The sequence below is a fragment of the Pseudochaenichthys georgianus genome, chromosome 11 (assembly GCF_902827115.2).
Source record: "Pseudochaenichthys georgianus chromosome 11, fPseGeo1.2, whole genome shotgun sequence".
Lineage (NCBI taxonomy): Eukaryota > Metazoa > Chordata > Actinopteri > Perciformes > Channichthyidae > Pseudochaenichthys > Pseudochaenichthys georgianus.
The window spans coordinates 10,152,727-10,174,449 of record NC_047513.1 but is presented as its reverse complement, the minus strand read 5'-3'; the positions used below and the strand labels follow the sequence as shown (position 1 = coordinate 10,174,449).

Sequence of the window (21,723 nt, the reverse complement as noted above, 5' to 3'; positions counted from 1 at the left end):
AAATCTGCCTACTCACTGTAGTGCTCCCCATTGTATGTTTAATTTGTGTCCACTTGACAGTCTCTTCCGTGATTTCCTGTTGCCTATTAGCATTTTCTTTTTTTTAACCAATTGTACGGTGTCCTTGGGAAAGGCGCCTAAAAATAAAATGTATTATTATTATTATTAAGACAAGTTTATTTGATTAAATTAAATTCATGCTCTAACTAAAAAGACGTATATGTGGTAAAGGATGCACTGAAATGAACTCTATCCATCCACAATACTTTTATAATTAACATGACAATTGGGGCATTTACAACTTTAAAAGGTACATTACATTACATTGCATTTAGCTGACACTTTCAATCCAAAGCGACTTACAATAAGTGCATTCGACCAAGAAGATACAAACTTGAAGAAAACAGAATCATATAAGTACATAGTAGATTTGACATTGACATACTAGGAGGTCCCCTATTATACTGTTTTTCATCAATATATTATAGGTCTCGGAGATATACAAAACATGTCTCTGAAGTGTTTGGCTCGAAATACCAAACAGATCAGGCATTGTAGCATCCCATAATCCCCTCTGTTTCAGCCCTGTTTCAAAAGTGCTGATTCTGGGTCTTTTACTTTAGATGAAAAACAAGGAGCCACTCCCCACGCCCCTCTGAGAGATATTTGGTTAAAAATAACACAATGGTGCTCTAGGAGGAGATTCAGGTGATAAGGTGTGTGTGGGGGGGGGGGGGTTACCTTGGTTGGTGATTGGCTAATGGTTACACAAGCCAGAAAATCGTATAACATCATAAAGTGGCCAAAATCTGATCAGACAGGTTTTTATAGAAATGGATCAGGACAGAAAGAGAGTGAATCTTTTTTCCTGAAACGTTCAGAAGCTCTTTACACAGAGGGGACACATGTTGATGTATAAAAGACAATAATAATGTTGCTTACATGCGAACAAGGCTACACAACTGTTTGAACACCAAAAGGTTGAGTTGTATTTCTGTGTCAGCAGTATGAGTACAGCTATTTTTAGTAAGTTATTCATCTCCCTCTGGAGTAAAATCCCTTTCACGCGTTACAGGTGTCATTCATGCTGCTGTAGTGAGGACTATCAGTGCCACTCGATGAGAGTCCCACGAGTCCCGACACCTGTCAGCGTGACAGACAGCCCTGCCACTGATTGATAGAATTCAAAAGCCAGATTCGGAAGGGCCCAAAATGTTTTGCCGAGTTTAAAATGAACCTCGACACTTCATTAAACAGTGCAGGCATGCAACCTGTGGTAACCATCCACCTGCAGTCCAACTTGTTGTCTGTGCAGAGGAGATTTCTCGAAGGCTGTCATCAATTTTGTCATATCGTCAATCTGTGTTTTTTTTGTGTTGGCTGGTGTAATTTTGCTTTTTGTTGTGGCTGACCCTCCCTAACCTGTGTTACCTGTCTCTATTTCAGGGAGCTCATTTGCAGTGTCTTTTATATCTATACAGTTAGAGGGAACAGGTGTGAACATCTGGTTTTCTCAGTTAAATAGAGTCACTATCTACCACTTAGAAATTAAAATGTTCCCTAAGGTTAGCAGACATTGTTTGGGTATCTCTATATAACTGACATATCTGAACTAGTACACTGAATGTATGACTCATCTCTACGTGTGCTGCAGTAACGTTGTGTTATAGAATTTACTTTTAACCTGTTAATGCCAGTTGTTTCAAGAATAGCAGCTGTTCAGGCCCACAATAAGGGCCAAAATGCTCTACCACCTGAGGTACCAGGCAATCTTAAAAAAAAAAGTCCAATACTTCTTTACAGGTTTTTCAGAGAACACAAAAAGCGTCACCCCTGCATAGAAAATATGTTTACCTCAAAACGTTGACATTGATAATGTAGTTTTTGTTTTTAAGACTACATTATTACAAGGCTAAACTTGGAACAAATTGGAATATAATTGTAAAATTGTAAGTAATGCTTTTTTGGCTCAAACATATGACATGGATTAAACAATCACGAACAAAGCATTTATGACTGAGGGAATTAAAATAGATTCTTAGAGGTATGAACTTGAGTTGTCACAAAAATGCAAACAGACACATCTACGCATTGTAGCTATTTAAATAATCAAGATAATTGAAATTGCAGCAAATTAACACAGATTAAAAGAACACTTCAGCAATCACATTTATTCAATTATGTATAATTATTGTGAATTGTAAAATCTATAATATTTAGAGTTGCAATGGCGACAGTAAGGCATTGCAACAATTATTATGTAAAACTTCAGAAATATGAACCCAGATCACCTCTGATGCAATAATCGAAAAAACTATTTCTGATTCAGTTGCATCTTTAAACATGTACATTTTAGTCCCACATAATGCCCTGCGAAGCTGACCGTTGAGCGGCCCAGACCAAGCAAGGAGGCAGAGGTAGTGATGTTACGTATTGCGCCGAAGCTTCGGAGCGTGTGTCGAGTAATCCCCGAAGCTTTTTGTGAAGCTTGTATCGAGGCTTGTATCGTTTTGGGCCAGTGACGTCATCGATGACAAACGAAGCCTCGCTGCCTGTCGATACCACGTGACTGCTTCAGGAAGCGATTCAGATCGGTTGAACCGTTGAACCACAACGCTCATAATACCTGGATGTATAATAAGAACCATATGACCCCTCCTGTACCCGGGCCCGGTGACACGATGGAATCAAGAGAGCTCAGACCCTCACTTATATAGAGATCGGAACATGTCATAAGTATAAATAGATACAAGCATAAATACATGTAGGAATAAAAACATGAATAAATAAATGAATAAATATGCTGCAGTGTTTTCAGGGAGCTTTAGTGTGTGTGCTGCGGCTCAGCTGGAAAGCAGTTGACTCACGACCGCAGGGTCTCTGGTTCAAGGACTGGTCAATACGTATTTGTTGTTTAGCTACAGCTAAATGAGATAATGTAGTTAATAAATGTATTCTTTGATATGGTTTAGCCTTTCTCAGGCTACAACATGGTTAAGTTTATGAATATTATTAAGGAATACTATACAAATCCCTCTTTGCAATGTTTACGAGCCTCCTTAGGCTTTTCAATCACAATCATTCAACTGGAATAAAAACAATATTGTTAACATGAAAATATGATTTAATGTTCGTTGTTTAGAGTTATTCTAAGGCTTTACTCATTGGGAACTCGGTATGAGAGAGCACACTGTTGAGATGTCCAATCTGCCTGTTTTACACACTTTGACCAACAGGGGGGTTTGTGTTCAAATGAAGCCCATGATGAAGCCTCATGAGACGAACCCTTTTGCGAACCAATTGGCTGGAAAGCTTCAAAGCTTCATAAGGCTTCATCTCGCCATCACTAGGCAGAGGCAGAACGTCCAAAATACAACCCGGTGTGGGCATTTATTACATCGTAAAGATATGACACAGCCTCAATCTGCTGTTCATGTGAGCACAGTCACCAGCCACAAGGATCTCACACACCCAACAAAACAGGAAACACAGAGCCTAAATACTCACACTAATTAACCCAACAAGACACAGGTGAGGGGGGAGGAGACAACACAGGGCACCAGGTGCACACAATCAACAGCAACAGACATGGGAAAAGGAACACTTTTCAAAATAAAACACATGTGCAATTTACAAAGCCCGAAGCCGTCAGTCCACAGTGACGAAGCCATCTTCGTCACAGCCCTGCTTTTGCTCTTACACTTATCATGCAAGGTTTTTGTTTTCCGAACACCTCTTCAATTACCGTTAAATGCGAGGTCTAAGAGCCAGAACATCCTTGCCGTTCTCTCTTAGCTGTTCATATGAAGCAGTGAGGGATCAAGTGCCTTGCTCCAGGGCTTTTTTAACTCTATCTGTTGAGTCCAGGGTTCCTAATTCAATTGTAAAACCCAAAGTAAAAAGTGCCCTGCAACTGCATATACACGAATATACCCCTGAATACCTTTTTTTGCAAGAGTTACAGTAAACAGTACGACCGTAATAGTAAACAAGAACAAATCTCCAGAGCCAGTCTAGCAGCAGGTAACCAGACTGGTTTCTGCTCCTGTAACCCTTTGCTGCTGAAAAAACATGACTCCTCCAGTCAATCACCAGAGGGGATTGTGTGGAAAAACCCTGAAGCTGTCAATAAAAGATGGACTCCTCTGCTAATTTTCCTGCACATATTTAAAGTCCCCAGAGGGACTTTAAATATGTATATGTTGGAGAAAATTAGCAAAGGACAAAGTCCTATCAAATTGGAGGCGGGGAGCTGGTTCAGTCTGGCCTTCAGCCTCTGAAGGGCACAGAGCTATGGGCCACATACTTGAAATAAAACAGCCTCTGAAACAGCTTATTTTGTGACCAGCTTTTCAAATATATTTGCGGTAAAGAAAACAGCACATGTTATTATCAAACACTAAAGTTTGGTCAATGCCCCATGGCATCTTTAGCATATGTATGTAACGCAACAGGCTTTCAACTAGTTCCGCTGTTTACACATGTACAGTCGAACATTGTTAGACACACAGAGCTACTGATGTCATGTTAATAGTATGGCAATCTGTGTTGGTTAGTCAGAAACGGTGGTGAATGGATCTAAGAACAGACGTTCTTCAATGTTCGTGTGCTTTGTGAAATGTAAGGGCAATGTTAGTAATGTTTCACATCAGTCATTTGTCAATGCATTTAATCTCAAACACAATATATAGTTTTGTTGTGTGTTGCCAAATGTAAACTTCCTGTACAAAAATAAAACGGATCCTATAAAGGTGCCAAGAGCGTGACAGTATGAGGCACTGGGTCCACATTTTTAGGATTATGCTTAATCTTCTTTTAAACATAACAAAAATCTGTTTCCATGTGTAGCCACCATGTGGAGCTCAACCTGTAAAACATCACTATAGAAATAAAACAGCTGTTTCTAGGCCAGAATGACTCAGCTCTCTGAATGTGAAGCCTCCACTGAAGCTGTCGGCCACTATTTGCTTTTCCGTGCTGTTCAGCTGTTTACTCTCTCACTCAGCTGTATGTCAGGAGCTGGTGTGAATGACAACGAAATTCAAAGTCACCCTCTGTCCTCCCCTCTCTATCCCTCTCACCTGATTCTGTCTGGCACCCTGTGGGTCTGGTTGCCGTCAGTCTGGCAGTTGCCAGCATACTGTGCCCGGCTGTTGCTCCCCTGGTCCCGCCGCAGAGCCATCGCCCCGTGGGTAAGCACAGAGACGCCTTTGGCAATGCGCCTGCAGGATTAGAGAGAACAATGTAAGTCAAAAACGCTGGGACATTTTCAAAGGTCTTTTTCTGACCGTGCTAAGGTCCAGGGAAATACAGCAGACAGAGACAGTCTGGGTGGAAGACAGTCATCACTGCTTGAATGAAGGCAGTTACAATGGAAATTCAACCAGGCTCAAACTTAATAGCACTGAGCATATGGGGGGAAATGAATGGACCCCTCTCCTTTAGATTTGAATGCTGATGGGAAAAAGAAGAACACTCTTCTTGGCAGTACAGAGTGTGACTTTTAATAAAATGAAAGGTTTTACATGTCCACTGATATAGACACTGTAGAATTAGACAATTTCTGCAAATTATGTTCTGGGGTAAGGGTTGTGCACTTGATCACACAGAAAGTAATGAATCATGATTAAAGAGCGCAATCCAAATTGTATTATCACCTTAAAACTTGACTCGTCAGCATTAGATCGGTTTATCTCTTTTTAGATTTTGTATAAATCATAAGAGACCGAGTAAGATGAGTGGAGGGACACTGTGTCATTAAGGAAATACATGTGTTGCTGTCATGCTAGTAGTGAAAGGATATGAACAAAATTGATAACAGGAGAACATGTATTCCTTTGAAAAACTCTAAATTGATGTAATTAACATATTTTTAATTATCAGGCTAGCCATCTACTTAAAAATAGGAACCTTTGGTAGGTCACTACAAAAGCGACTTGGTTTTCAAAGCATATTGGAAAAACAGCCAAGTGCATTAGCAACAGCTAACTAGCTAGCTAGCAACCACCACATCTATCAGTATTAACACAATAATGCGGTTGAAGGCTTGAGTTTAACATTGTGCTGAACAGTTGAAAGCATGATAGAGAAACACGCAGCGAGAGAGTCGCATGTCCAGATACACTGTACTGTAGAAAAAACAATGATTTTGCTAGCAGCCTGTTTCTGGTGACACATCTTGGTGTGATTGGCACCTTAGGTGGTAGGTAGTCAGTGAATATGTTAAAGTTGTGTATTTAATTACCAGTCAGCTGGTTCCTGAACAGCTGATAAATGAGACCCATCAAGTTACATTCCCATGATACATCATTTGTTTTTTGCTCACCGCTTGTGGCGCCATATACAGCTTTAAAGAGACATTTAACGAGGTTAAAGTGAAAATAACGCTTTTGAGCGGTGCATGACGCAGAGGATACTTTTGCCAAGTCGACGCCACTGTCCTCTCCATAGGAATACAATGGCAGCGTCAGCGCAAAGTCATTTTACTGCACATCGTGAATGCAGCTTCAGTTTGATGACAATAACCCTCTGGGGGCAACAAACACTATAAGTAAGGTTCCAATCTGGCAGATATCTGGTCCATTTTTTGTACTTACATGCGTTGCTCATTGTTTACAGTCTAATTAGCAACTTGAGACAGAGAATGGAGAAGAGTTGAGAGACAATGCCTGGATTGTTGTTTCACAAGCCAGTTTAAATCAAACTTGCTAAATAATTGTCAGAAGATAGCAGATGTGTTTCCAGATTGCATTTTGACAAATGCCATCAGCCAAAACTGTCTCAAAGATGAGTGATCAATACTACTCCAACTACAAATGGAAGACAGAACGATACCGATACCAAAATATTGCCCTACAGAATCTGTTCATAGAGATTCATAAATGAATAACTGATAGTGAAACATAGTGGCCAATTAACTAATGTAAGCAGGAGTTCAGTACAACCCTGAACATAAAGTTCTTCAAAATGTATTTATGTTTCAAGTTTGCTTCAAACTAATAAATAAATATTAGCACACTCTCTTGCTGTCTGTCTCAGCACAATGTAATAATAGATCAGACTTTGATCTGCAAAAAGCTTTCACACAGAAAGAGACTATTTAAAAGGCACTGTTTTTTAATATGGCTGAATCGGCTCTTATTTGTAAACCACTGCAGAAAAAACAACATCAGGCACTTCTTACATCTTATTCAACTAAATAGACATGTATAATGTAAAATAACAGTTGCTGCTTGAGTCAAATGATAGCAAGGTCCAATGATCGCACATTCTAATGATCCCAAATGTATAAAGCATTTCAATGCTTCCAAAATGTACTGCATTTCCACTTCAAACAGTCTGGTGGGGCAGGACATGAAGTGGGGAAGGGCAGTTGAAGAGAGTTCAAAATGCGCTGTGCATAAATATGAGGTAACACCAATTCTGTCCTCTTCACCTGTGTCCTTAGAAAAGTAAGCAGGGGGTTCTCAGTTGTACTATGTTGCTACTGCCACTTGGAAAATGGTGCTGGTATGGTACATTTTCTGGTCCAGAAATAACTTCTTGTGTTACGATGTGTTGAGTCAGTTATCAAAGTTAAATCTGATTTCACATGTGACCTGACTGAGCTGTAGGCGGTGCAGTGGGGTAAGACTTTGCTCCCATCCCATCGTATTGAGCATATCGTTTGTTAAATGCGTTCACAAAAACTACTGTTCCACATCATAGGCATCATTTCTTTAGTGTCTAAAAAGGCTCTCTGGAGCATCTATCGGCAACAGCAGTCATAAACACTGCGGCACAGATCAGACTTACTGTAATATACCACGGAGGGAAGGCAGGGATTCATGTGTATTTGAAATATGTATTATTTGTAGGAATCCGGAGGACACAGCTGGTGTATCGTTTGCACCCCCCTGTAGTCTATTTTGCATTGTAATGTTGTGTTTAGGCGATGCTCATCAACCTGATGAGTCATACAATATTTAGTAAACCAAGTCTTTTTTGGGTATTGTGCTCAGGAGCCGGAGTTAAATGTTATTTTACTTTTCAGAAAAGCAACGGTGACGTCACTTTAGAAATCGGATGAAAAGCTTGTTTTTTGGCTGCGTCTGTCAAATGGATACTTTCATAGCTAAGACCAAAAGGTGTGTTGGTTGGAGCAGATTGGCTGGGTGGAGCATGAATGTTGCTGATGAGTGTGTGAATTGTATCGTCCTTCTATCGCACTGTACAGCTGTCAGACAGAGCGGTGACAAGCTCATTCAGACAAAGTGTAGGATTAAGCACCTTCATGTTGGTTGTAATAGCAAAGAAACTCAAAACTAGAGTTGTCATATTTTTTTTTATTACTGGCATGGTGCTCAAAATGGAGATCAAGCATAAACCCCAACATTTTTCTCCATCGATATAATACATATGGTACATTATTTGCCTTAAAGGTGGGGTAGGTAAGTTTGAGAAACCGGCTCGAGATACACTTTTTGTTATATTCCATGGAATGCTCTGAACATCCCGATAGCAATGAATATCTTAAGTGCTTTGACAACAAATCCAAAAAAAAATGTCATCTGTGGAAGCCGTAGTACTGTAAAAAGCACGACCAATCATCTGAGCCGGCCCGGCTAAAGTAACTGGATGGCCTACCTGCCTGTCAGCCTTCCATCTGTGCACAAACATATCTTGTGCCCTCATTGGTTATGTGCGCGTTCGTGTGTGTTGGAGGAGGGGCTCTGTAAGGAAGTAGCAGATTTCGTCCGGCTGTGTATTTTCAAATTCTAGCGCACTCGAGCTGGTTTCTCCAAAATTACCTACCCCACCTTTAACATTGGTACTGTAAAGATAGGGTTTGACAGTATGCAGGATTTTGGATTTGTTTACAGAATTGTCCGATCCCAGGCATGTACAGTATAATACTTTGTGGTCTTCGAGAACGTTGTATTATGTGCTTTATACTTGTACAAGGCACATTAGGTTTTAGTCCGAATAAATATAAACCTGTTCATTAAAAGAAAGGTTGCATTTTCAGGGTGACAGTTCTCCTCAGAAAAACCCATCTGCTTTGGTTACATCAGCTAAGTTTCTATTCCAATTCTTAGGACAGAACATCAGTGTTCCACAATGCACCGTGACTTTCTGCCTGATAGTGAAGGTGTGCTTCTCTCTCGGGCATGACAATTTCACAATCTTAGAAATCAGATGCATTCATAATCCATTGCTATGCTGGAAGGAATCCTGCTTGGCAATGGATTCAAGATGGTCAGTACACAGAGAGTGATGTGGCAATACCCACACGGGATGATGCAAAAAGAGTCAGATCCTAGAGCCAAGTGGGCATATTATGTCTCCAAATGTAGCACATCTAGTCAAGTTTAGGAATTGATGCCGTACACACTTATTTCACAGTTTGTACTCTGTAACCTGGTTTGGATTTCTGATGATTTCCTTGCCTTGTATTGCTGAACTGTCTTAACAAAGTGTAGAACTCCTTTCAAACCTGCCTTCCCTATGCTTCCCGTCATGACTGAGGTGGATTTAATAGTTCAAATCAATAAAGGATTCCACGTTTCACCTGGACTCACTTGGTCAGTCTATTTAGATTAGATCAGATGAAAATGTAATGATCATAATCATCTCTGCAGTGGGGAATACATCATGTTCAGAGCAGGTGGTCGTTGAGTATTACTGTGTGCTGCTTCAGGAAAATCATAGAGGTGCACAAATTGAGTTTATTCTCACACTCATCCTGATGCATGTTTAAAGTAATATGGTTTGGTTTTCAGAAGCTTGAAAGGTCCCATGTCATGCTTTTCTGGTTACCCATCCCCTTGTGTGTTACGTAGCTTTTTCTGCATGTAAACGGTCTGCAGAGTCACAAACCCTCAAAGTACACCCTGTAGCGAGTACAACTCTAACACAGAAAATACCTGTCTATGCTCAGGGCCGGATTAGTACCTGCAGGGGCCCCTGGGCACTGAGCGCTCATGGGCCCCCCCCCCAACCCAACAAGTAACACCACGCCTACCCAATCCTACCAACATGACCAATATTTAGAATTTTCAGTCAATCTGGCATGTCAAATCGCACACCTATTTGTCAAAAGCAGGGACGCAGCCACATAGTTCAACCAAAGTAGGTCTAGCCTTTTGCCCTTTTAGTCAAACATCACAAGACAAAATACAATGGATAAGATTCCAAGACAGTGTATGGCTCAGGAATACCTAGGTAATATCACTCAAAACCTCAGAGTAGCACCCGACTTAATGCCAAAATATGACTGGCTGGCTGTACACGTACACGAGGAGTTTTATTAGTTACAAACATTGAGAGTTACAAAAGTATAATATGTAGTGAAATGGTGTGGTTGCTCAACTAAGTGATCAGTATCCGTTATCCTCTCGGGATGCTTCCAATCACTAAAGCCGAGAACAAATGCATTACTGTGGCTGTGAGTGGATACAAGTTTGCAGGCAAAACAATAAATTGCTCCTGCTGTCTGGTCAGCATATCATTGGTCAGTGAGCGTGTCCGGCCGCTAGCATCGGTCTCCCTCCGAGATGCTGGATACTTCGTTGCCCGATTATGAAAGTATGAAACCTCTTTCATCAAAGTCTCCTCCCGGACATTTCCTGCAATTAATCCCCATTGTGCAGGGTCCTGAGAGACACAGGGAACTTCCGATGAACTCGAACCTTCACCCTGCTCTGTGACGTCCTCGTCAGGCTCGTCTTCATCTTTATCTTCCTCTTCTACTCGCTGCTGCGTTAGCATGCTAGGTTCAAGGCTAACATTGCTCGCTAGCTCAACAACATCCTCCGTGACCGCCGCCACTGTTCCTTGTGGTTGTTGCTGGCCTATTTCGTCACTTTTTGCTTTTTTGAAAAAGCTATTTATTGATGGCACATTTTTTAATGCAGCCGCCACTCTCTCTTCTTTTTCTTTCTTTTTCTTTCTTTTCGCAGCTCCGCTGGGTGTTTGGCTACCGGCACCATCCATTTTTTCTGCTCACGTGACAAAATGTGACATGAGTGAGGGTGGGGCTGTGATTCGGCTATACACTGCCGCCGCGTAGTAATACATTTGAGCGCATACATAGTGAGACCTACAGTACAGAGACGGTTTAGAAAATATATTAATTTGACCCTATAGAAAAGCTGTGTTATTTATAGCGAAGAGTGAGTGTCATTTAAAAACAATGTATGATGAGTGAGGTTGTGCCCGAAAAAAATAAAATAATAATAAATATATATATTTTTTTTTAATCTTGTCACTGAGGGCCCTCTTTGCTCAAGGGCCCCTGGGCACTTGCCCAGGTTGCCCATATGGTTAATCCGGCCCTGTCTATGCTGCCCCAGAACGCCTCGTTGGAGATTTTCTTTTAAAAAAAATGTCTTCCGGGAACCGAGTGACGTAACGACGACCCCTCCGTGGATTGGTCAACATGGACCAATCCGTGGAGCCGTTACGTTACGTCCGCGGAGCCGTTACGTTAAGTCCGTGGATTGGTCCAAATTGACCAATCCGCAGACTTCCTCACACACACACTTTTCTCAGCTGCAGCTCCGCCGATTTCTCCACCCTGACCCCTAGTTTCCACTGGGTCCATCTGCGGCGTGTTACGGCTGCGCCGCGGTTTTGGTCCGGCCTCCTCCGGCATCATACCCTACCGGGCCCGTTTCACGAGCGTTTCAGAAGCATTACGGAAGCGGAGCGTCGTGCATGCCGGCTCGCAGTTCTTGTTGATTTTGGCATATTTCCTGGACATTTGTACTTCTACAAGAAAGTATAGGCTACGTAGTTAAATGGTTTATTTTTGTGTCTGTTTAAATCATGTTTATTGTTGTTATTTCTTATTTTGCTACAGACATAATTAATAATAATTGTAATAGTCCAGTTAAAAACAACATGAATCAAAGAAGTTGTATTTTAGTGGTAAAAAAGCATTCATCATCATAATTATTCTATATAATTTACACACAGTGCCTGTAAACCGAAGGAGAACGCTGGCCTTTATTCTCCTACTGGAAAGATTACAGAGGAGGGATGGGGGGAGGAGAAGGAACCGGTTTTGGGGGGTGGGCCGGATGCTGTCACCGTTCCACGTCCTGCCCGACATTACCTTACGGCTGCGTCGTGTCGAAAAATAGACTTCAATCCTATTTCGAGCAGAGCCCAGCGGCGAGACGCTTCTGGGACGCTTCTGAGCCGTAACACGGCGTGTCTGGTGGAATAGCACCCATTGACTAGAGCAGTAGCGTAGGTAGAAATGTACTTTAGGGTGGGCCTGTGAAAAATAGGATGGGCCAGATTTTTCTTCTGTGCATCAGAAGCTAACAACAATCCCAGCTGGTACCAGTGGCAGATTACTTTTGGAATACTTTCTTTTTCGATAACAGATGGGTATGTTTTGGTGAACAGGAGACACGTATTTTACTGTTTTAATGGCTTATCAAGAGCTCAGACACAACATCTTGGTGTCATTCTGGACAGCTCTCTCATCTGCACCCCACATAAAAAACATCACCCGGACTGCATTATTTGTACTGTCTTAAAACCTTTCCTTGGAATATGTTATGAATTGTAAGGTGTCCTTGGGTGCTTTGAAAGGCGACCCTAAATAGAATGAATTATCATTATTATTTATTATCTGAAACGATGTAATAACTTTTAAAACTTTTTCCAGTCACTTGCCCCATGCATTCAGCAGCACTATGATTGTATCCCATTATAAATGTCATCATTTCGAAGAAATGCTGTATAAATGTTATCTTGCACCTTTTATCTAACCATCTCCGTTTCTAACTTTCAATATATTTAAAAAGAGATCTCTCTCTCTCTCATCTGCGTGCGGGGCGGGGCCTCACAGACACGCTGCATCTCTCTCTCACAGACATGCTGCAGCGCCGTGCAGTGTGCACACAGTTCTGCCGGTAATGAATATTACATTTTGTGAGGAAACTTTTCCACCAATAATTCCAATAAGTATTCCAAGATGTATTCACTTCAGGTTTACGAAAGTAACTGTAATCAGATTACTCGTTTTTCAAATGTAACGCCAGCTGAATACACTTGATTTTTGTATTCTAATTACGTAATCCGCCGTTACATATATTCCGTTACAACCCAACCCTGTGTATATCTCTCCGGACTGTCCACCAGCAGATGAAAAACACCCACTTCTCCGCCTCTTCCAAGGGACGAGGGAACCGTGCGGCAGAGTTTCCGTTAACATTTGTTTTCTTCTGACAGCCCATCAGCAGGAGAGGGAGACGTGGGGAGAGGGAGACGTGGGGAGAGGGAGACGTGGGGAGAGGGAGGCGGGGCTATTTCATCGTTATCAGAACATGATCATATAGATCGCTGCTAGATGAGGGCAGTGGGGGCTCTTCTTGGAGTCTGGCTTTAAAAAAAAAAAAAAAAAAAAAGTTCATCAGTGAACTTTGAGCCATCATTTATTTTGCAGGTAGCTCTCTGCCTCTCTCACGTTATTATGGCGCGCGTGCGCCGGAACCAACAATCAGTTTTTACCGTAAATGAGTTCAGATGATAAAGCACATACAACATTAATTAAACTCGATATTTGTTCACTTGAATTTCACTTTGAATTCTTGGATATTCTCAATGGGTGAATACATTTTTTAAGAATGATAATAAAAAACAATTATTATTATTATTTCTTTTTTTAAATGACACCGAGGCTTTCTCAGGGTGGGCCAATGAGTAAACTGGGTGGGCCTGGGCCAGAGCAGCCGCAACGCGCCACAGACTATGGGTGAGACGGCGGGACGCAGCGAGGCTGTGAGTCGGTGTGTGAGCACACACACAAACTCCCAGCCAGGCTGCGGGTGTGTGTTCGGGATGGTTTCGCTTTAAGGCTCTCGATTGCATAACTCACTTATTACAAATAGATCCTCAATTCAGCTGCGAGAGAAGAAACTACAACGTCTGAACTGCATTGATCTTCAGCAATAGTACAGCACAACAAATTGTCCAATTCACGAAACATGCAAATCATGTGAAACCCGACTGTAAGAAACATAGAAAAACATAATAATAATAAATAATAATAGATTTAATTTGTTAGCGCTTTTACAGGTGCTCAAAGACGCTTTACAGATATAGTGAAGGGAAAAGAAAAGGAAGGAACAACAAATACATATATAATTAAAGTTAAAGTCAAATAATACAAAAACAATCACACACTAAAAGTCAGATTGAAGGTGGTGAGGTCAGTGCAGTCTCTGATGGGTTGGGGGAGTGAGTTCCAGAGGGAGGGGGCAGCGACGGAGAAGGCTCTGTCCCCCCAGGTCCGGTGATTGGTGCGGGTGGGGATGGATAGGAGGTTGGCTTCTGATGAGCAGAGGCAGCGGGAAGGGGTGTTGTGGTGCAGCAGGTCTGTGAGGTAGGGGGGGGCCTGATTGTTGAGGGCTTTGTGAGTAATGAGGAGGACTTTGAAGTTGATTATTTGACGGACGGGGAGCCAGTGGAGGTTCTGGAGGACGGGAGTGATTTGGTCTCGGGAGCGGGTGTGGGTGAGGAGGCGGGCAGCAGAGTTCTGGATATGTTGAAGTTTATTGAGGAGGTTGGATGGTATGTCGTAGACTAGAGGATGCTATTGCAGTAGTCGAGTCGTGAAGTGATGAATGCATGAATCAGGGTTTCAGCAGCAGAGGAAGAGAGTGATGGGCGGAGACGGGCAATGTTTTTGAGGTGGAAAAAGGCGGTCCGGGTGATGTGATTTATGTGGTGGTTGAATTTGAGCTGACTGTCGAAGATGACTGAGGTTGCCGATGTGAGGGGGGGAGATAGAGTGTGGTCAATGGTGAAGTTGAAATTCTGGATATCTTTGATACGGGATGGGGGGGCCGATGATGATGATGTCTGATTTGGCACTGTTCAGTTGGAGATAGTTTGTTTGCATCCATGCTTTTATTTCTGAGAGACAGTTGGTGAGAGTGGAGTGTGTTGTGAGGGTGATGGTTTTTGTTGAGATATAAAGTTGGATGTCATCGGCATAGCAGTGAAATTGAAGGTTGTGGCGACAAATTATTTTGCCAAGGGGGAGCATGTAGAGGATGAAGAAGAGGGGGACAAGTACCGAACCCTGGGGGACGCCTTGGGACAGAGGAGCAGTGGAGGAGGTGTCATGCGCCATAGCAAGGGGCAGGATACAAGTTTTGTATCATTGGAGTACTTTACTTTGGATGTGATGTTATCAACTTTGAATGGAGAAAAATCAAGTGTTCACTAACTTGGTTTAAGGTTTCAAAGTGACACATTGACTTAATGCCTTTTAAAATAAAAATGGAAACAGCCATTCATGTTTAGAGAATAGGTGGTGTTGTTAAGAAGTGAAAAGGACATTGGGAGGTTATTTTTAAAGGAACAACTACTGTACCACACACTTTCAGGGATGAAAATTAGTGGTGCACGATAATTATCGGCCCGATAATTATTGGTCCGATATTAGGAATGATGACGTCATCCCGATAAACCCGATAACAGTATTAATAGCCCCGATAATATACAATATATTTTTTGGGCTCCTCCCGTTTTGCCAGTAGTGTGGTACAGTGGTTTAGGAAGAGGGGAGTTCTTCACAAATCCAGCGCTACCTAACTCATGCCTGGCTGTGACGTAAATGGTGTGCGGCCGTGAAGCCAGGACAGTAAACAAACATGTCGTCGGTAGTATGGGACTATTTCAAAGTTTCAGAGTTAGATAGTTTGCTTGCTATTTGTATTAACAAATGCAATGCAGAAGTTCCACGAGGAGGGAAAAAGGCAACGAGCTATAATACTTCCAACCTGATTAGTCACCTGAAATATCACCATCGCTACGATGGTGTGTTAAAAGCGTACGAAGACGCCTGCGCTGCTAAACTAGCGGCGAATCCAAAGCCAGCTGCAAAGGCACCGGGGCTTTTACCTATCGACGAGGCTTTTGAAAAAGGCAAGAAGTTTGCCAGATTTGTTTGGGAAAATAAATATGGTCACTTTGAAGAGTCAAAACTGTTCTTGGCTTTGTTTTGTTCATAGTAGTAATGCTCATGTCATTTGCTCACTACTAGTCTTTTTTTTACCACCAGGTGTGCAAAAGCTACAGGTACATTTAATATATATATATATTATCGGTTATCGGTATCGGTCTTGAGAAGCAGGAAGTTATCGGTATCGGTTTCAAAAAACCAATATCGTGCATCCCTAATGAAAAGTCTAATTTTTAGTCAATAGAACACACCCTTGGTATGTTCTGTGCATGCTGGGATTTTGTTGCAGAGACCACAGAGTCTTTAAAGAAAGTGAATGTTTGCCAAACTTCAGCTAACTAAATATTTAGCGTGTATTCATGATCATGGGAACAGATAAATGTCATCAAAATCCTGATTCCAAGGTTGACTTACTTAGATATTCCTGAAGGTCATGGAATACCACCGGAAGCTTGAGTTTACAGTTTGCACCAGGTATACAGATGTTGTAAGGCTCGCTTTAATGAACATCCCTGTTTTATCATTTTGACAGATGTTCATTAGTCTAACACAGTTGGGTAATCAAGAGGCACTATAATGCTTTTTGGGGTTGTCTTTCCTGTAGTGTGTTGTATAGGTTTCTGTGCACATTAATGGTTTGCAAAGGCTAAAATCCCAAAGTTCTCTCCCACACACTCCCCCTCCCTGCCAGAAACACCTGCATTGGACTTCTTTGTTTTTATTTCATAACAAAAAGACCTCACTATGTAACAATTGCACTAGCGCTCCAACACATTATACATGATAGACTTAGGGCTGGGACATATATAAGTGGTTGATCAATCACAACAGAGCCAGCCAGCTAACCAATCAGAGCAGACTGGGCTCTGGTTTCAGACAGAGGGTGAAAAGAGGTGCTGCAACACAGGCAGTATGAGAAAAATAAAGAGCTTTTTTTAAACATAAAACATGTTAACATGTTACAGTAGAAGAACAACATGCACATATATGTGACCAGCTCTATCGAAATCAGTCGGAAGTCGCAACGGCTCATTTCAAAATAAACGTGGATTTACGTAAAAAACTATTTTTTCGGGGTTCGGGTGTTTTGTTTGATTTTAAATAAACAAAGTCTTGGCTTTCAGAATATGAAACTTTTATTTCCAAAATCACATGATAAATACTTTTTTGAAGCTTGTAAAGGGAAGATGACAGCTCTCACTCGCCACTCTGCTGTTCCGCAGCGCAGCTCCCCCTCCCTCCCTCCGCTGAAATTATGAATGTAAGGCGTATAGTAATCATAGATAACACGGCAGGGTCCGTTACAATTTGTTTTCATCTGATTTCAAATAAACACAGTCTTGGCTTTCAGAATATTAAACTTGTTTTGGCAAATTCAGATGATATATACAGCTTTGAAGCTTGTAACGGCATAATTACAAGCGGAGAACGGAGTAACTTGACGTCACAGCAGGCATAACAACAGCCGGTGTTTCTCGTGAGTGTTTTCCCCGGGAAACAAACACAATACACACAAATGCAAAATTACACAAACACGCACACACGTATACACACACACACACTTGCGAGCTTCCCCCAGACCAGTAATCCAAACCAAAATATGTTTCCTCCGTACTATTTTGATCATTTGCTCCGCTAATAATCAATCAGATTGATGGATTCCAGAGAAGAGGAAACTTTAAAGGCCTTTTTCTCAAAATGATGACTCTGTGACAGTCATTATATAATGTGACATATTTTGCTTAATATTTGGAGTACAAAAACAATCCTGATATCATTAGACAGCTAGGAATCTCCTCTTTCCAACAGTGTAATCGACTCAAAATGTGTCTTCGGGTTAATGCGACTGATATCGATGGAGCAGGTCAAATATGAAAATAAGCATTATGGGTCCTTTGTAATCTAGCTCCAAAAGTCCATCAATGTAAAGTGAAAAAGTTAACAAATATCATATCCTAAATCATGTCCTCTGGACCCGTAGCTTACAGCCAGTGAACCTGTGAGGACCTGCTTTGCTCTTACCTTCTGGGTTCGTCCCTCCAGCCCTGCGGCCGGATGGCGAATAAGGCCTTGGGCAGCCCCTCCAGGCCCAAACCAGACAGGGCCGGTCCCACAGCAAACCACATGTGACTGGGCCCCGCCTGACCCGCCGCCAAGGCTGCCCGGAAGATCAACTCAGCCTCCTCCAGGGAGCAGTACAGCAGACGGACCTGAAGGAGGAAAAGAAAAAGGGAAAGAGTTAACACATTGAACGTGGGAGGGAGAGAGTGGGAAGTCATTAGTAGAAAGGAAGCAATGAAGATATTTATGTTTATGTTTATTTAGGATCCCCATTAGCTTTTGCTCTTGACAAAAGCTACTCTTCCTGGGGTTCGACACTTAAAACAATACAACAATAATACAACAATACAACAACATTCAAGAAATAAGTCCTGACATCATTAACAACATCACTAACATCAACAATCTGGGCGGTGGTGGCGAAGTCCATAGGGACTTGGCTTGGCAACTGGAAGGTCACCAGTTCAAGTCCCGGCAAGACCAAGTGCTACCGAGGTGTCCCTGAGCAAGGCACCGTTCCCTACACTGCTCCCCGGGCGCCGTTCAAAATGGCAGCACACTGCTCCTAACACTAGGATGGGTCAAATGCAGAGAAACAATTTCCCCACGGGGATTAATAAAAGTCCATCTTAATCTCATCCACTTTCAACATCAATCTCAGTCAAGGATAAGTGAACAAGACACCCACCAGTACAAAGCATGAGATATAATTAAATTAGGGTTCACAGTTCACAAGGGTACATGGTCATTAGTAGATGGCCCTTCAATCTCTTCTTGAAAGAGGCTCTGGACTCTATTTCAGCAAGGTAGTTTGGCAATGAGTCCATTCCTTTATAGCTCTATAAGTTACTGAAGATGTCAGAAGATTTGTCCTGGTTTTAGGTGCCAGTAGATGGCCTGATGTAGCTTGTCTAGTCTTATGGTCATGCTTGTCTCTTGTGTAAACTATTTGATCATAGAAATGCAGTGTTTTTTTGCTAAATTGGACATTTCTGAGAAAAGTGATAACACAAGATTGCAGACGTTTCTCAACCGGAAGCCATGATATAATTATATGCATAACTCCAATATGAGTGCACTTCGAACAGTGGAGAGCTAGTCTGGCAGCCTTGTTTTGAGCTATTTGTAATTTCTGTATATGTGTTTTTTCTGCTGACGACCATATGACCGGACAGTACTCAAGATGTGACAAAACCAGAGACTGAATGACTTGTTTCAAAAGTGGTTGGTGTTACATACTTTGTACATGTTCTCGTCACAGCTATGCTCCTTCCCATTTAGTTACGATACTGTCAATTTGCTTTGTCCACTTTAAACCAGAATCAAGAACAATGCCAAGCAGCTTATTCTCGTGTACCTGTTCCACTGGCTGACCAGCCAGTGTCAGGCTTCATTGAGGATTGCTGCTTAACATATGTCTGGATCCGAACACCATTGCTTTTGTTTTTGCAATGTTGAGTACCAGTTTGTTATTGTTGACCCAGTCTGCCATGGCTTTAATCTCTATTTTAAGTAGATAGTTTAACTCACTGCATGTTGATGCTGTACTGTACATTGTAGAATAATCAGCATGCATTATTACACTGGACTTATTTAATACGTAAGGAAGGTCATTTGTGAATATTGAATATAACAAAGGCCCAAGCGAACTCCCCTGTGGGACCGCACACTGCAACACCTTACTTTCAGAAAAGCTCCCATTGAAAAAAGACTCGCTGCCTTCTCCTAGTCAGGTAGCTCTCCATCCAACACATAGCAACAGAACCAAAGCCATAGCATTTGAGTTAGTTCAGCAGCAGACTGTGATCGATTACATCGAAAGCTGCGCTAAAGTCTAACATGACAGCTCCTACAAGCCTCCTATAATCCAGGCTCTTTAACCAGTCGTCGGTCATTTGTGCAAGTGCTGTACTTGTAGAGTGACCATCTCTATAGGCATGTTGGTAGTTCGTTGTCAGATTGTTATTTGAAAAGTAGTATTGAATTTGGGTGAATACTATTTTTAAAATTAATGTACTTAACACTGGGAGGGGACTTATAGGTCGACTATTGGAACCAGCAAAGGTTTTTCTTTTATCCTTGGGTAATGGGATGAGCTTGGCTTCCTTCCAGATCTCGGGGCACACGCCTTGCTCTAAACTTTTATTAAAAATGTGACTCAATGTTGATTTTCACATAGAGAACCTGTTCTGTCTGCAGTTTTTTTATCTCGTTGGACCATTAAACTTCTCATCTCGTCATTTAACCAAGTTGCACACTTTGACCATTTTCGAATTGGAACATGCTGATCGGCAATCCCCATGAAAGACTTCATAAATACTCCCAGTGCTTTGTCTGGGTTTTCCTCATGGCAAACATCAAACCATTGCACATTCTTTACCTCCTCTACAAAGTGTCCCTGATTAAACCCCTTATAAGACCTTCTATCATTTATCTTGGAGCCAGCCTTAGGTATTTTGGACTTGCGTACTATAGCAACTAGGTTATGATCACTAACTGTGCCAACTGTGAGTGACAAGAGAGGGGAAAGGAGGAAGGAGGGAAGGAATAGGACTGAAGTGGCAGGAGAGAGTAGTGATAGCAGCAGGGGAAAATAGAGATTATAATAAGGAGTGGGTTATGAACAACATTATGAAAGTAATAAACAATAAAAGGTATTGGAGAAAGATGTTATTATAAAAATAGGATGTCATAAAATGAAGGTAAAGGAAGAAGGGAATAACGGACAAAAACATGGAGGTAGAAGAAGAGGAGAAAGACAGGGAAAGACAAGATTAGCATTACAAAGGGGAGTATTGAAGGAAGAAAAAATAAGGTGGAAATGGCAACACGTAAGAATAACAAAGAGAAGAAAGAAGAGCGTGAAAGAAAGGGTAAGGAGAGGACAACAATGAAGTGCAGAAAAGTATGGATAAACTGTGAAGAACAAGAAAAAACAAGAGGCAAAAAGTGAATTTCCATCCCCTGTTTCATGTCCTGTTTGTGCTGCTTGGACCCACAATGCCCTTTCTTGTGTCCTTTACAATTATGGATTATATTCATTTATATGTCAGTACACTTGGTGCACTTATACATTAATGCCTCTCCTGTTTATGTTTTTAACACAGTGAGCTGCACTTGAAAATGGTTCCTTTTGGACTGCCTGCATTTCCCTCTCATACATTATTAAAGAGGGGAAATGTGGGGAGCGAGATTAAAAACACAAAGCGAGAAACTTGAAAATTAGAAGAGGGTGAGAAGTACACAGCAGAGTGTGTGTGTGTGTGTGTGTGTGTGTGTGTGTGTGTGTGTGTGTGTGTGTGTGTGTGTGTGTGTGTGTGTGTGTGTGTGTGTGTGTGTGTGTGTGTGTGTGTGTGTGTGTGTGTGTGTGTGTGTGTGTGTGTGTGTGTGTGTGCGTGCGTGTGTGTGCATGCGTGTGATTCATTATGTGGGTGCTTCAGTTGATTACTCAGAGGAAGCACTCGAGGAAAATGTGTGCCACAGATTTGTAAGAAGAATTGGAGAGGGTATAAAACTGAAATTAGGCAAAATCTAAATGCTTTACTAACGCACTGTGGTGACAGCAGGCGTGTGGTGTGTGGATCCTGTCACATGCTTCACATTCACCGCTGTTACTCGCGTCAGAGTACGGTGAGATGACGCCGATCCCTCCATCCCACTCAGCCGACAGCAAACGGAATGAAGGTCGGCATGAG

The 21,723-nt window shown here is 41.8% G+C and overlaps 1 pseudogene; it reads right to left on the bottom strand.

The window, feature by feature from the left end:
• The window catches only part of LOC117455484 (glutamate receptor ionotropic, NMDA 2D-like), a 233,194-nt pseudogene that overhangs the window by 169,172 nt on the left and 42,299 nt on the right, over positions 1 to 21,723 (bottom strand).